This window comes from Pollicipes pollicipes, unplaced genomic scaffold (genome assembly GCF_011947565.3).
Source record: "Pollicipes pollicipes isolate AB1234 unplaced genomic scaffold, Ppol_2.1 Scaffold_4881;HRSCAF=5763_pilon_pilon_pilon, whole genome shotgun sequence".
Taxonomy (NCBI): Eukaryota; Metazoa; Arthropoda; class Thecostraca; order Pollicipedomorpha; family Pollicipedidae; genus Pollicipes; species Pollicipes pollicipes.
The window spans coordinates 23,403,216-23,417,304 of record NW_023596576.1 but is presented as its reverse complement, the minus strand read 5'-3'; the positions used below and the strand labels follow the sequence as shown (position 1 = coordinate 23,417,304).

Below are 14,089 nucleotides of genomic sequence, written 5' to 3'. Positions count from 1 at the left end.
CACAGTGCAATGTTTGTTCAGAGGCGCATGACCCAAAAAGTCGGCGGCTTTAGCTTAGTGTCACGTCACAGCTGCGGAATCGATGGTAACAGTGGACGCACCGATCACATTGGCGTGTGCTGGAGGGGCGCGACAGGTTATTGATAAATGTAGGCCATTATTAAACCATTTCTTGTCGATGAGCATCGCTCATTGGAGACTGAATTACATGGTCGCCATAGTTAGATGTAGTCTCTTAAGCCACCCACTTGAGCGCTGTCGATGGTTTTTCCTAGTCGGTCGACGAAAGTAGTGCATCCCTTGTCGACGGCAATATGCGCCTGCAGACGACCTTCAGAACTTCTGCTCAGTCTGGCTGGTCCGGGCGGGCGCCACCGCAGTTATTTCAGTCCAGACGATGCCGTCCCACTGACCCAGGCTCGGGGTGCTGGGTCCGGACGTGCCAAGTATTCTGGCGAACATGCGCCTTTGGACCCTTAGCCGGGAGACAAAGACTGCTAAATCCGTGTGGTTGTTTCTCTCCATTCTCCGGCTGCGAACCGTCGCAGTGTCGGCCGCTTTGCAGTTAGATGATGCTGGTCATCTGCCGGAGCCGGAGAGCAAGCAATTCTCAGCCCGGCTCTGTAGAGAAAGCAACACACGACAGTCTGGTGAAGTCCAGCGTTTGTTTTACTATGCAATCCGTTACACCAATCCGGACAAAACGTTCACTGGCCGAGTCGCGGTCCCAGCTTTCCGCCACCGCCCAGCGGGCCGACTGCGGAGCGTCGCCGGCCCAGCGGCAGCTGCCGCGCGACGAGCCCAGCTCAGCACGGCCGCCCTGTTTCAGTCCGCCGCGCCCGTGTCGAGTGCTGAGCGCGAGGACCTGCCGCCGCCGAACGATGAGGCTGCTGCTGCTCTGCGCACTCGTGACGGCAGTCACCGCCGTCGAGGAGAACCGGATCGACGACTCCAGGTACCGTGAGCTGCCGATCTACCGCGACGGCGGACCGGTCTTAAAATGGGCAGGGAAGGCCTCGAGGCTGCTGGACTTCGGGCGGCATGAGGTGGCGGCTCTCATGCCGATGAAAGCCGACCATCACTACCAGAGGGTATTGGCGACGTGATGTTAGTAGGTAGCAATGGTTATATTGACAAAACTCAGTGTAACCAAAGCTAACGTACTAACGTTGCTAAACCAGTATCTCCCGCTATACGGAAGGTCGAAGGTAACAGTTAATCCCTCTCTCTCTCTTGCGATCAGTACGCCTTAATTAAACCCGTCGTTTGATGTCACTGTTAACAAACATGTAGTCAGTTTGGTCATCCCACCAATCTCAGTGTAAAAGTTGCAGAATGCAGGCTAGGCAGCCCCCCTTGCGCCGTCGATCTTCACGAGCTTTTGCATGGGAGCGTACCATGGTGTTGCAAGACCACCTTCCGCAAACCGCCGCCTTTTGTATCACACCACCCGAGTGATTGCCACATCACGCCTTATCACCATTCACGTCATTGTTTGGACGCCACTCCGCAAATATGAAGCCAGGTGACTACTTAACACGCACCAGGTTGGCCAGCCAGATACCCTTCGCTCAGGTGGGAAGGGTCAATTTACCCCCCCCCCCCCCACTCTGAGATGTCGGGAACTAAGAGAGCTAAAGACACCAAATTTACAGGGCGTGTTGACCTGTACGTGAACTCACTTAGTCAAAGTTTGAAGTTCCTAGGTCATGACCTCCGGGTCAAGTAAGGTCAAATAAGGTCAACTTCCAGGTCGTGTCCAAAGCACCTCCAGAACTTAGATAACGGTTTCTAAGCAAAAGGTCACATGCTCAGTTAAGTTCAGTGACCTTGTTTGATCTTTTAAAGGTTATGATGACCCAAATCATGCAAGAGTGCTCTGAGTTTTGCATTTCAATAAGCGACAAGGATTACGCTAGGCAGTATGCTTCTAAAAACCAAATGTTGACCTGGTTTATTTTAGGTCAATGACCTATTCTAACCTCTAAGAAGTCCATGGAAGATGTATAATGCGGTTCCTGCCATCAATGAATTCGAAACGAGCACTAGAAACTATCCCACACTGCAAGCCCTAGAGTAAAAAGCAGGTTGATTTTGACCTTGGTCTGACATTGTTGTTGATTGGAGTTTTAGGGCGCGCCGACTGCTGTGGTCATTTTGCGCCCATAACAGCTAAATGACTGCCTACGACGGTAAATGGTTAAAAAATAAAATATATTAGTCAGAAATGAAAACGGCTGAGTTGTGAGAGGAATACGTCACCAATGATGTCCGAATATGTGAACCCACAATAACATCTTGATATGAAATTTTCAGCAACCTAAAAACTTCCTACACGCGGAATGAACTATTCAGGCGGGTGTATACAAAGTGCAAAACTTAACATGCGAAACGAACCTGAGGGCATGATTGATATATGGTGAGCTGTCACACAGTAAATCGGAGAGCGTCAGGGATGGCGCCGCCGGGCCAAAGTACCTCAAACGCTCGACACGTGGTATAGGACAGCACACGAGCACATGCTCCACTGTGAGCGCGGCGTTGCAGTGGCGACATCGTGGTAGTTCATCGTGACATAGTAAGTATCGATGTGTAGCATAAGTATGGCCAATCCGTAAGCGACACAGGATTACTTCCTCCCGTCTAGACTTTCAGTAGGATGACGTATAGGATGGATATAGGACGCCAGTCCTGAACAATCGGCTTAATGCTTTTGAGTTTACTGGTGCCCATCGCATCCCATGTGCTCTTCCATTCCCCACGCAAAAAGGCAGAGATGGCCGAGTATAGGTCTATAACGGGTATCGGAAACGCTCTTCGACAGGGACGAAGAGTAACACGCTTTGCGGCAGCGGCAGCCAACTCATTTCCCGCAATGCCAACGTGGTTCGGAATCCAGCAAAGTACTATGGTCTTGCCAGCCCGGTACAGACAGTCGGGACGCAGTAAAATATCCTGCGTAAGAGGATTGTCCGGATTAAAACGTCTTAATGCCGAAATGGCACTTAGGAAATCCGACAAAATCACGTGCAGACTGTTTTCGCCCACCTCCATAAAGCAAAGCGCCTTAATGATGGCCACAAGCTCTGCAGTATACGCGAACGCATGGGCTGGCAGTGTAAGTGATCGCGTATCGTGACCAGGTCTGACATTTTTACCTGACCTTAGGTCAACGTTATTTGCTCATTCAACATTGGTGTTGCCTAAGAAAGCATCTCAGCGGTGTATGGCTTCGTCTAACACTCCTTTGCGGCATCGGATTGCACGATTCCCTAGAAATTGACTTTGCTGAAATCATGACCTGACTTTGACCTGCCATAGGTCAGCGACATTACCAGTTGCATCTATATTTTGGATGCTTAGCTATCTTCTATTCGATTTCTATAACTATGCAAAATTTGGCGCGGCGTAGTCGCGCCATTCGGAATCCATTCTGGAAAAACCTTCGCGGGTGTCAATTTGACCCCCCATCCGAACGCATGTTAACACGCGCTCAGGTGGGGGGGGGGGGGGGTCGAATTGACCCCGCCAAATTTTGCATAGCTGCAGAAAATTGAATAGCGGATCGTTTGGCATAGAACATTTAGATTTACCTTTAAGGTCGGTGACCTATAAGGTCAAAGGTATAGCAGGTCAAGTCAGGCCATGGTTTCAGCGAAGACAATTTCTAGGGAATCCTTCAATCTCATCCAACAACGGAGTGTTAGACGAAGCCATGCATCTCTGAGATGCTTTCTTAGGCAACACATAAGCTGAATGAGCAAATTAAATTGACCTAAGGTCGGGTATGAAGGTCACACCAAAGTCAAACCAACCTGTTTTGTTACTCTAGGGCTTGCTGTGTGGGATAGTTTCTGGTGCTTATTTCGAATTTATTGATGGTAGGAACCGCATCATACATCCTCCATGAACTTCTTAGAGGTCAGAATAGGTCATTGACCTAAAATGACCCAGTTCAGCATTTCGTTAGGACCATGCTGCCTAGCGTAATCTTTGTCGCTTAGTCAAATGCAAAACTCAAAACAATCTTGCACGATTTTGGCCACCTTGACCTTCAAAAGGTCACACAAGGTCACAGACCCTAAATGAGTATGGGGCCTTTTGCTTAGAAACGCTTATCTAGGTTCTGGGGCACTTGGAGACCGACCTGGAACTTGACCTTGTTTGACCTTTTTGACCCGAAGGTTGTAAGCTAGGAACCTGAAACTTTGACCTAAGTGAATTCACGTACAGGTCAACACACCCTGCAAATTTGGTGTCTCTAGCTTTCTTAGTTCCCAAGATCTCAGATGGTCAAATTGATCCTCCACCTGAGCGAAGAGTGGGGGGTCAATAGGTGAGTGTGGGATGAACGGGTAACGAAGGTTTGGGGGTGGGGGGGGGGGGAGGGTAGCCGGCTACCCGGGCGCGTGTTAAAGCACTGCCATGACTGCATGGGGCAGTGTGAAATATACACGGACTTTTCGAAGACTTGCTGCAATGGATGGACTTGAAGGTGAAAGGATGGACCGGATGCTGTAATGTGTGAGCTGGTTGCAATGTTCAAAATAGGTGACGCTGAAAGCATATTGCAATAATAATTTGGTAGTTGCACACATGGACCTGACTGTGATTTGAGTGGATCGCATTAGCTACAAGGCTTATGACGTGATGCAAAATTCATTGAAAGGCTCTTCGCATCAGTTGGTTTTATATGTTAGCAAGGCTTGGACGCTGTTCAGGTGCCGAACACAGCACGCGATACTGAGCTAAGGCCTCCCAGTGTTCTGAGTAAGTCAACATAGATAACATCATATATTTAACGCCACAGAACGTGACTGGCCGCCCATCTCGGGCTGGTCTGTGGACGAGTCCGAGACGCCGTCATGGCGAGGAGATCTGCTGCGCCATCCCGTGATGGCGGGGAGATCTGCTGCGCCATCCCGTCATGGCGAGATCTGCTGCGCCATCCCGTCATGGCGAGATCTGCTGCGCCATCCCGTGATGACGGGGAGATCTGCTGCGCCATCCCGTCATGGCGAGGAGATCTGCTGCGCCATCCCGTCATGGCGAGGAGATCTGCTGCGCCATCCCGTGATGGCGGGGAGATATGCTGCGCCATCCCGTCATGGCGAGATCTGCTGCGCCATCCCGTGATGACGGGGAGATCTGCTGCGCCATCCCGTCATGGCGAGGAGATCTGCTGCGCCATCCCGTGATGACGGGGAGACCTACTGCGCCATCCCGTGATGGCGGGGAGATCTGCTGCGCCATCCCGTCATGGCGAGATCTGCTGCGCCATCCCGTGATGACGGGGAGATCTCCCCGCCATCCCGTGATGGCGGGAGATCTGCTGCGCCATCCCGCCATGGCGAGATCTGCTGCGCCCATCCCGTGATGACGGGGAGATCTGCTGCGCCATCCCGTCATGGCGAGGAGATCTGCTGCGGCCATCCCGTGATGGCGGGGAGATCTGCCCTGCGCCATCCCGCCATGGCGAGATCTGCTGCGCCATCCCGTGATGACGGGGAGATCTGCTGCGCCATCCCGTCATGGCGAGGAGATCTGCTGCGCCATCCCGTGATGACGGGGAGACCTACTGCGCCATCCCGTGATGGCGGGGAGATCTGCTGCGCCATCCCGTCATGGCGAGATCTGCTGCGCCATCCCGTGATGGCGGGGAGATCTGCTGCGCCATCCCGCCATGGCGAGATCTGCTGCGCCATCCCGTGATGAACGGGGAGATCTGCTGCGCCATCCCGTCATGGCGAGGAGATCTGCTGCGCCATCCCGTGATGACGGGGAGACCTACTGCGCCATCCCGTGATGACGGGGAGATCTGCTGCGCCATCCCGTCATGGCAAGGAGATCTGCTGCGCCATCCCGTCGTGGCGAGGAGATCTGCTGCGCCATCCCGTGATGACAGGGAGATCTACTGCGCCATCCCGTGATGACGGGGAGATCTGCTGCGCCATCCCGTCATGGCGAGGAGACCTGCTGCGCCATCCCGTGATGACGGGGAGATCTGCTGCGCCATCCCGTCATGGCGAGATCTGCTGCGCCATCCCGTGATGGCGGGGAGATCTGCTGCGCCATCCCGCCATGGCGAGATCTGCTGCGCCATCCCGTGATGACGGGGAGATCTGCTGCGCCATCCCGTCATGGCGAGGAGATCTGCTGCGCCATCCCGTGATGACGGGGAGACCTACTGCGCCATCCCGTGATGGCGGGGAGATCTGCTGCGCCATCCCGTCATGGCGAGATCTGCTGCGCCATCCCGTGATGGCGGGGAGATCTGCTGCGCCATCCCGCCATGGCGAGATCTGCTGCGCCATCCCGTGATGACGGGGAGATCTGCTGCGCCATCCCGTCATGGCGAGGAGATCTGCTGCGGCCATCCCGTGATGACGGGGAGACCTACTGCGCCATCCCGTGATGACGGGGAGATCTGCTGCGCCATCCCGTCATGGCAAGGAGATCTGCTGCGCCATCCCGTCATGGCGAGGAGATCTGCTGCGCCATCCCGTCATGACTGGGAGATCTGCTGCGCCATCCCGTCATGGCGAGGAGATCTGCTGCGCCATCCCGTCATGACGGGGAGATCTGCTGCGCCGTTCCGTCATGACGGGGAGATCTGCTGCGCCATTTGCACCCATTGGCAACACTTGACCTCCCCTGTGCTATCAGTTGTCGGGCGCCATGACTCCCGCGGGTACGGTTGCGCAAGGACCGCGGGCAGGTTGACGGACTAGAGCAGCTTACTGGGCAAGGACGAGGGCAAATTATTGCATTGCAGTTCCCGACTTCGCATTTACAAGGTGACATTGACCTGAATAGTCGCCTTGTCTCAGCGCGTCAGCTGCATGCGTCCCTGACACGGTTATGTGCAAGTTTCCGATGGGACTCGGATAATGCTGCACACATGGCAGACGACTAACCGCATTCCTCGCGCTGCATCGAAACGTGCTAGATTGCTCAGACGTGCTTTATCTAGCTGTGGGCACTCGGAGAAGTCCAGCAGCTGATCTTTTTGCAAACATAAGCTTGGTTACTTCCTTGTGATGTAACCACGCGATGTTGACATACTTCAATGTTCGCAGGGAAGCGTTTGCCGATCCGCTAACAAGTGTACTTGGGCGTTGATAAGAAATCGCTTGTACGGGCTCCAGCTGGCAGGGGGAGAGGGGGGGGGGGAGGTAACTGGCAGGCCCACCTTCAGCCCGGCACCCGTTTTATGCCAGCCGCGCCCGAGTCCTTTCATCCTTTTACACTTTCCTGCCGCCACAAGAGAGCACCAGTAGTTGCTGGTCTTTTCATGGACACCCGAGAAAATATATCACTCGCCGTGCCAGTCCGAACGGGCTGGCGGGCTCGAAGGTGTGTTGCAACGCAGGTCGATGTCATCACGCAAAGGCCCGTCGTATGCCGGTCACGCCAAACCCACTGGTCGGGTCGGGTCGGGCAGGTTTGCAGATCGCAGATCGAAGGCTCATGCAAGCTTTAGCGAAGAGAGGCGCGACCGTCCAGCGGTGGCTCTGTGTATAATGCTAGGTATGCGTATGCTGTGTATAATGCTAGGTTTGCGTACGCTGTGTATAATGCTGGGCGTGCGTGTGCGAACTGTTTAAATAGTGGCGCTGTGGCGTCCAGTAGTGGCGCTGTGTATGATGCTAGGTATGGGTATGCGAACTGTTTAATCGGGCCAGTTTGTCTGGCACATTTCAATGTACCGCTCACGATCTCCCCAACACGAACAAACGGTCGAGCGCAGGCTGAAAGCGGGTGCCAGATCTCGTCAGCGCTGCGTCGTAGCGACGTAAGACAGATTGCGACGGAACAGAAAACGGACGAGCGTGCTGGCATAAAAGCAGGTCGCTGTGTCTTTGGACGCACGCCGTCGCTGATGTCAGAGCTCAGCAACCGACACATACCGAGATCCTAAACCAAGTGCGTGGCGCAGGCGAATGTGTCGGTCGAGTCACAACACACCAATGCACGACAAAACGGCCGCATCCGCATCCGGCAGATGCGCCGGTAATGCAACCGAGGGCGGCCTGTGTCACCTTTTTCGAAGCAGATCTCGAACACAGAACAATGTGATTTGATCTGAGAGAGGCTGCATCATTAAAGCTACGCGGATGTGTTGTCCGGTTCAGGCACGTGGCCAATGGACGGGACAATAAAATGACCTTGCTCTGATGTCCGCGTTTTTCGCAACCGGTTACTCCCAACAGAAAGTTGAAAACCGATGACGTGCGATCTCACCGATCTCCCCCCCCCCTCCAATTAAGAAAATCCTGGATGCGCCCCTGGTGTTGTTTATTGCAAACAACGCCATTCGAAATACGTGCGCGTGTATGATACTCTCGTCAAAATTTCCCGCACCGAAAATTAAGGTAGATTCTTCTATTTTTTATGTGTTAAAATGACCTTGCCTGAACGGACCGGATGCCAAATAGGTTCTACGTTAGTGTACCTCGTTAGTGTACCTGCACTTCCGAAGTTTTCATGGAATCCTAGACAGATACAGGACATAGATTTCTATAGGTATTGACCACATCTGACGGTATGGGTTGCTGGAGGTGTCTGGCTCCATCAGCTGAGTTTTGTGTATCATGTACGTGATAACAACTGACGACTCTCACACCGGCTATCACCTCATTCACCCTGCGCCGCACCAGGTGCCGTTCCGTTGGTCATGTGTTTGCAGTGAATATCGAGATGTGCAGTTACGGTACTCTTGAAGCATAACAGCATCACCCAGGGTAGTATCGCATGTTTCAGGAATGTTAAAGCTTACATTCTTGCACTAGGGATGGACGGTTAGAAACCCGGTGGCCCAAGACGAAGGGAAGCTATGGCTTGGATGCCGTGCGTGGGGCAGACCAGCCTCACCTGAGCCCGAGCGACGTCATCGCGTCCACTTGCGCGCGACACGGACCGAGGCTAGACCGAGACTGGCGCCATTTAACCCGTCCCCCCTCCCTCCCCCCCCCCCGCCTCAGCGACGTGTCCCCCTGGACGTGGCGGTGCGAGTCGGGCCGCGCGCGACACGGGCCGAGGCCGGACCGAGGCTGGCGCCATCTAACCCGTCCCCCCTCTCCCTGCCTCAGCGACATGTCCCCCTGGACGTGGCGGTGCGAGTCGGGCCGCTGCATGCGCCGGCCAGTCGACGAGGCGACGGACGGCATGCAGTTCAACAGATGTAAGCTGACGTGTGGCGACCTGTCGGTGGTGTGGCCGCGGCCGACCGGGCCGGCCATGTTCGGCAAGAAGACCGTGCCCTTCCTCCTCGACCGCGTCAAGTTCACGCTGACGGCTCCCGGGCCGGTGAAGCCCATGCTGCAAGAGGCCACTGAGATCTTCCTCAGCAACTTGCGGGTGCTGCATCCGGTGTTGAAGCATCCGCAGAAGGCGGGCTGCACGCGCGCCGGCCACTGCCCGCCGGCACTGGCCGAGCGCTTGCTGCGCGTAGTCGTGGTGGTTGACTCCGACATCGTCCGGTTGAGCGTCAACACCAGCGAGTTCCACCAGGTGCTCATCAACCAGACGCAGGACGGCGACATGAACGTGCTCGTGTACGCGCCGACCTTCTTCGGCGCGCGCCACGGTTTGGAGACGGTCTCGCAGCTTATCAACTACGACGATCAGCACGCCTGTCTGCAGGTGATCAACATGACCATGCTGAGCGATGCGCCCGTTTACCCGGTGCGCGCGCTCACGATCGACACGGCGCGCAACTTCATCTCGCTGGCCGGCCTGCGGCGCACCGTCGACGCCATGTCGATGAACAAGCTGAACACACTGCACTGGCACATCACCGACACGCACAGCTTCCCGATCGAGGTTGGGCGCGAGCCGCGCATGGCACAATACGGCGCCTACTCACCGCAGGAGGTGTACACGGGCGACAGAGGTGCGCGACCTGGTGAGCTACGCCCAGCAGCGCGGCGTCCGTCTGCTGCCCGAGCTGGACGCGCCCGCCCACGTCGGCTACGGATGGCAGTGGGGCGAGAAGGCCGGCCTCGGCAAGCTGGCCGTCTGCGTCGGTGAGGTAAGAGGACGATGGCGGGGGGGGGGGGGTCCGAAGGGCCGCGGGCCCGGTCACGGCGGCAGGATAATGAGTCTCGGGAAGGGTGGGGAGTGGGTTTGATACGGGGAGGTGAGTGGGTGCTCTCACTCGCGCCTGGAGAGGTGTAGATTAATAGCCGGGGCTGCATCCCGTACATGATACAATGCCCAGTTTGAGAAAAATTGAGGTCAGCGCCCTTCACACCGGTGATTTTCAGTTACCAGCCTGATCAGAAGCCAAACATTTAGACGCACGTATGGGCTGGACAGCCTCTGGCAATGTCTGTTCATTCACCAGGACCACGCGGGAGTCGGGCAATTTGCCTACAATGAGGGGTCGATGGTGAGTCGTTGCACTGCTGTTTTCGCACGTCACAACACAGGCACGCTGTGCTATCACGGACTGTTTAAACAACCGCGGAATAGTGGCCTCCCTAGAGCTCCTAAGGTCGGAGAGACTAGTGTGGTAACCATCTCTGCAGACCGTCAGACAGGAACGCTCCGGCCGTTTCCAGGAGCCGTGGACTCAGTATTGTGTCGAGCCGCCTTGTGGGCAGATGAACATCATAAATGAGAACATGTACAAGGTGCTGGAGAAGATCTACGCCGACTTCAACGACATGTTCGATCCGGACATCTTCCACGTAGGAGGCGACGAGGTGAGGTTCTACGAGGCTGCCCACCTCCGTACGTCACGAGGCATGATGGCCGGACTGACGACTTTCGCGGGGATGGAGTGGTCCCACTGACGACTTTCGCGGGGGGTGGGGTGGTCCCACTGACGACTTTCGCGGGGTGGGGTGGTCCCACTGACGACTTTCGCGGGGTTGAGTGGTCCCACTGACGACTTTCGCGGGGATGGAGTGGTCCCCGCTGACGACTTTCGCGGGGTGGGGTGGTCCCACTGACGACTTTCGCGGGGATGGAGTGGTCCCGCTGACGACTTTCGCGGGGTGGGGTGGTCCCGCTGACGACTTTCGCGGGGTGGAGTGGTCTCACTGACGACTTTCGCGGGGGTGGAGTGGTCCCACTGACGACTTTTTCGCTGACGACTTTCACGAGGTGATGAGTCCAGCTGACGACTTTCAAGGGGTGGGGGCTGAGGCTGCCTCACTAACGATTATCACAGAGAGGGGTGATTCAGTTGTCAACTTTTGCGAGATTAGGCAGTTTGGTTAGCGACCTTTACGATGTAAGGCAGTTCAGTTGACAACTTCCAAAAGGTGCGATGCTTCCGTTGACGAGAGACGTGAGATGGCGCAGACCTGGACAGCTTCTGATGTACTCCCAGCCCGGCTGCCAGTGCTCTGTTGCGGTCTGGGCCTTCGCAACAAGATAAGCCATGATCCAAGATGAAGCCAAGATGAGCCAATGGCCATGACACGCCTCAGGCGACGTTGTTTTGACAAATCTAAACTGATAAGGCGCGGACAGACGGAAAAGCCGAACCTGTTGACACTCAGTGTTTGCCCCAACCTTATCTAAGCTCACAGTACAGGGCTCACGGGTCCTGTTCTGGGACAGGAGCGTGACATCGATCCTATCGTATATTCGCTATATATATTCGTATATCGTATATATTCGCTCTCACTGTTGTATGTTGATGGCTAAAATTGATGCATGTTTCAATAAAGTTATGCTGTAAATACTTGAGGTCATTCAGAAATAATCTAGTCAGTAGGATATAACGTGCAACATGCAGCTTAAAATGGAATTCTGTTCAAATAAGTTACGTGACGGTCATCAGCATTTGTTTGTTTTTGGCAGACCATTCCTTTAGGCGAGGAGATGTAATTTTGTGGAGAAAATCAATCTGAGTCTCATAGTCGATCTCATCGTTGCTTTCCATTTTGTTGCACTTCTAAACGTCCATGTAAGATAATTTGGGCATGCGTGGTAAGTGTGCTTCGACAGATTAGGGACGGTACCTTTCAAGTCATTTTTACAAGCGTACAGGTTTTCCGTATGCGTCTGCGCCGAACGCCGTCGTCGCCGAATGCCCAACGCCTCACGCGCATCCACTGCCGACAGATTAACCTGAACTGCTGGAAGTCGACGCCCGAGATCGCCGCATACGTCAAGGATCACGGCGGTGACCCGACCGACGACCACGAGTACATGAATCTGTGGGTGGAGTACCAGTCGCGCGCGGCCGACATCTGGCGGAACGTGAGCGGCCACGCCATGCCGCTGGTGCTCTGGACCAGCGACCTGACGGCCATGTCGTCACGAGCCTCGCGTCTCACGCCGCACCAGTACTGGATCCAGGTGTGGACGACCGGTGATGACGCGCAGATCGGCGAGCTGCTCCGGCAGGGCTTCAAGGTCATCATGTCCAACTACGACGCCTGGTACCTGGACTGCGGCTTCTCGGCCTGGGTCGGCAGCGGAAACAACTGGTGCTCGCCTTACAAAAGCTGGCAGACGGTGTATGACAACAGCCCGCGCGCCATCGCGCGCAGCTTCCAGACGAAGGTCGACGGGGGCGGCGCGGCGCACGACTACGCCGACCTCGTCGTGGGCGGCTCGGCGGCGCTCTGGGCTGAGCAGTCGGACGACCAGACCCTCGACCAGAAGCTGTGGCCACGCGGCGCCGCGCTGGCCGAGCGCCTCTGGGCAGAACCGGAGACGGGCTCGGCCGAGGCGCTCACTCGGTTCGTGCACCACCGCGAGCGCATGGTGGGCCGCGGCGTGGCCGCCGAGTCCCTCCAGCCGCAGTACTGCCACCTGAACGACGGCGTGTGCCTGTAGCGCGGTGCCGCGCGGGGGCTGGCCACGCAGGCGGCGCAAGCAGCTGGGCACGGCAACCGCGCCAGCAGGGCGGGCCTCGTCCTCCACTGGCGGGGTGACGGGGATTTAGTAGTGGCGCTGCTCGCCGTTAGGTGTCAGCTCCAGGTGTCGCTTAAAGTGCGGTCTCTGCCAGTAGGTGTCGCGCCGGTCGGCTACCAACGATTGTCTGTGATGTCTGTCGCGTTGTCGCTTGTGTCGGTAAGCACGCTCTCCATGGGCTGCAGCGTTTGACATCAAGCTGCCATAAATAGTAATGTTTGGGAGATTAAGTTCCCGGAGGTAGCTGGTGCTGAGGTCGAGTACTTTATATCCGAGCAATTTGTGTGGTTTTAGAGATTCTGGCCACTAATCATTTGCATCACATTCTGGTCACCAATCGGGCCTAAAGCTCCATGTTTTAAACCTTGCATGGCACACTTTTAAGTTTGCATGATTGTGATCGGGTAGGTCGTGATGTGCCATGTGTAATTCTGTCGCCGTTGGTTCGCCACCCATTTGAGATTTTGCGACACGAGCTGCGCGCTCAACGTTGTCGCCAAACACTCAGTGGAGGAATGAGCGTGCAGTAAGGCAGGGTGGTAAGGCCGTGCGAGTAGCTGTTTTGGTTTTGTGCAACTTCGGAATTTCTGGGACTAGCAAACGTCTGACGCGGGTGGTTTTTAGGTTGCTATGTTAGTGCCGTTTAGTTAGATTGTCTCTTCTCCTCCCTTAATTATGCTGCTAATAGCCTTAAAACATAAAGGAGAGAGCCCTTCCTCTACATATGACAGCTGAAGGAGTGCACGTTGTGTCGGTTGTCTTCAGGTCCCAGATAAGCTGGACGCATCATGTGTGTCATCTGAATGGATCCGTGGAAAAAACACGGCTGTTATGAGAGGTAGAAATGCTGAGCATAGTCATCACAAGCTATCTGATAGCGATGGCAAAAAAACGTTGATATGAGTTAGCTGTGCAGTCGGCTGATTGCAGTGTTAGTAGAAAATGGTTGTGACTTTGCTAAACGTATGCATAGCTGAAATCGTGGTGCTTCCTGGACGTCGCGGCAGCGAGAATCGGTTATAATATCCTGTCGAATCTGCATCCCTGCGTGGAGCATTGTAACACCAGTCTGACTCCACAGCAGGACACTGCGTCCAGTGCAGTCGGGTGCATATTCAGGAGGAATTACTGGTATGGCTGTAGGTGTGGGCGGAAGCACAAAACATCGAGTGTATGCCTCAATAAATGCATTGTAATGCTCCTGGTTGCA

The 14,089-nt window shown here is 55.1% G+C and overlaps 1 pseudogene; it reads left to right on the top strand.

The window, feature by feature from the left end:
- The first annotated feature begins 828 nt into the window (after positions 1 to 828).
- On the top strand, positions 829 to 14,089 carry LOC119101205 (chitooligosaccharidolytic beta-N-acetylglucosaminidase-like; annotated as a pseudogene).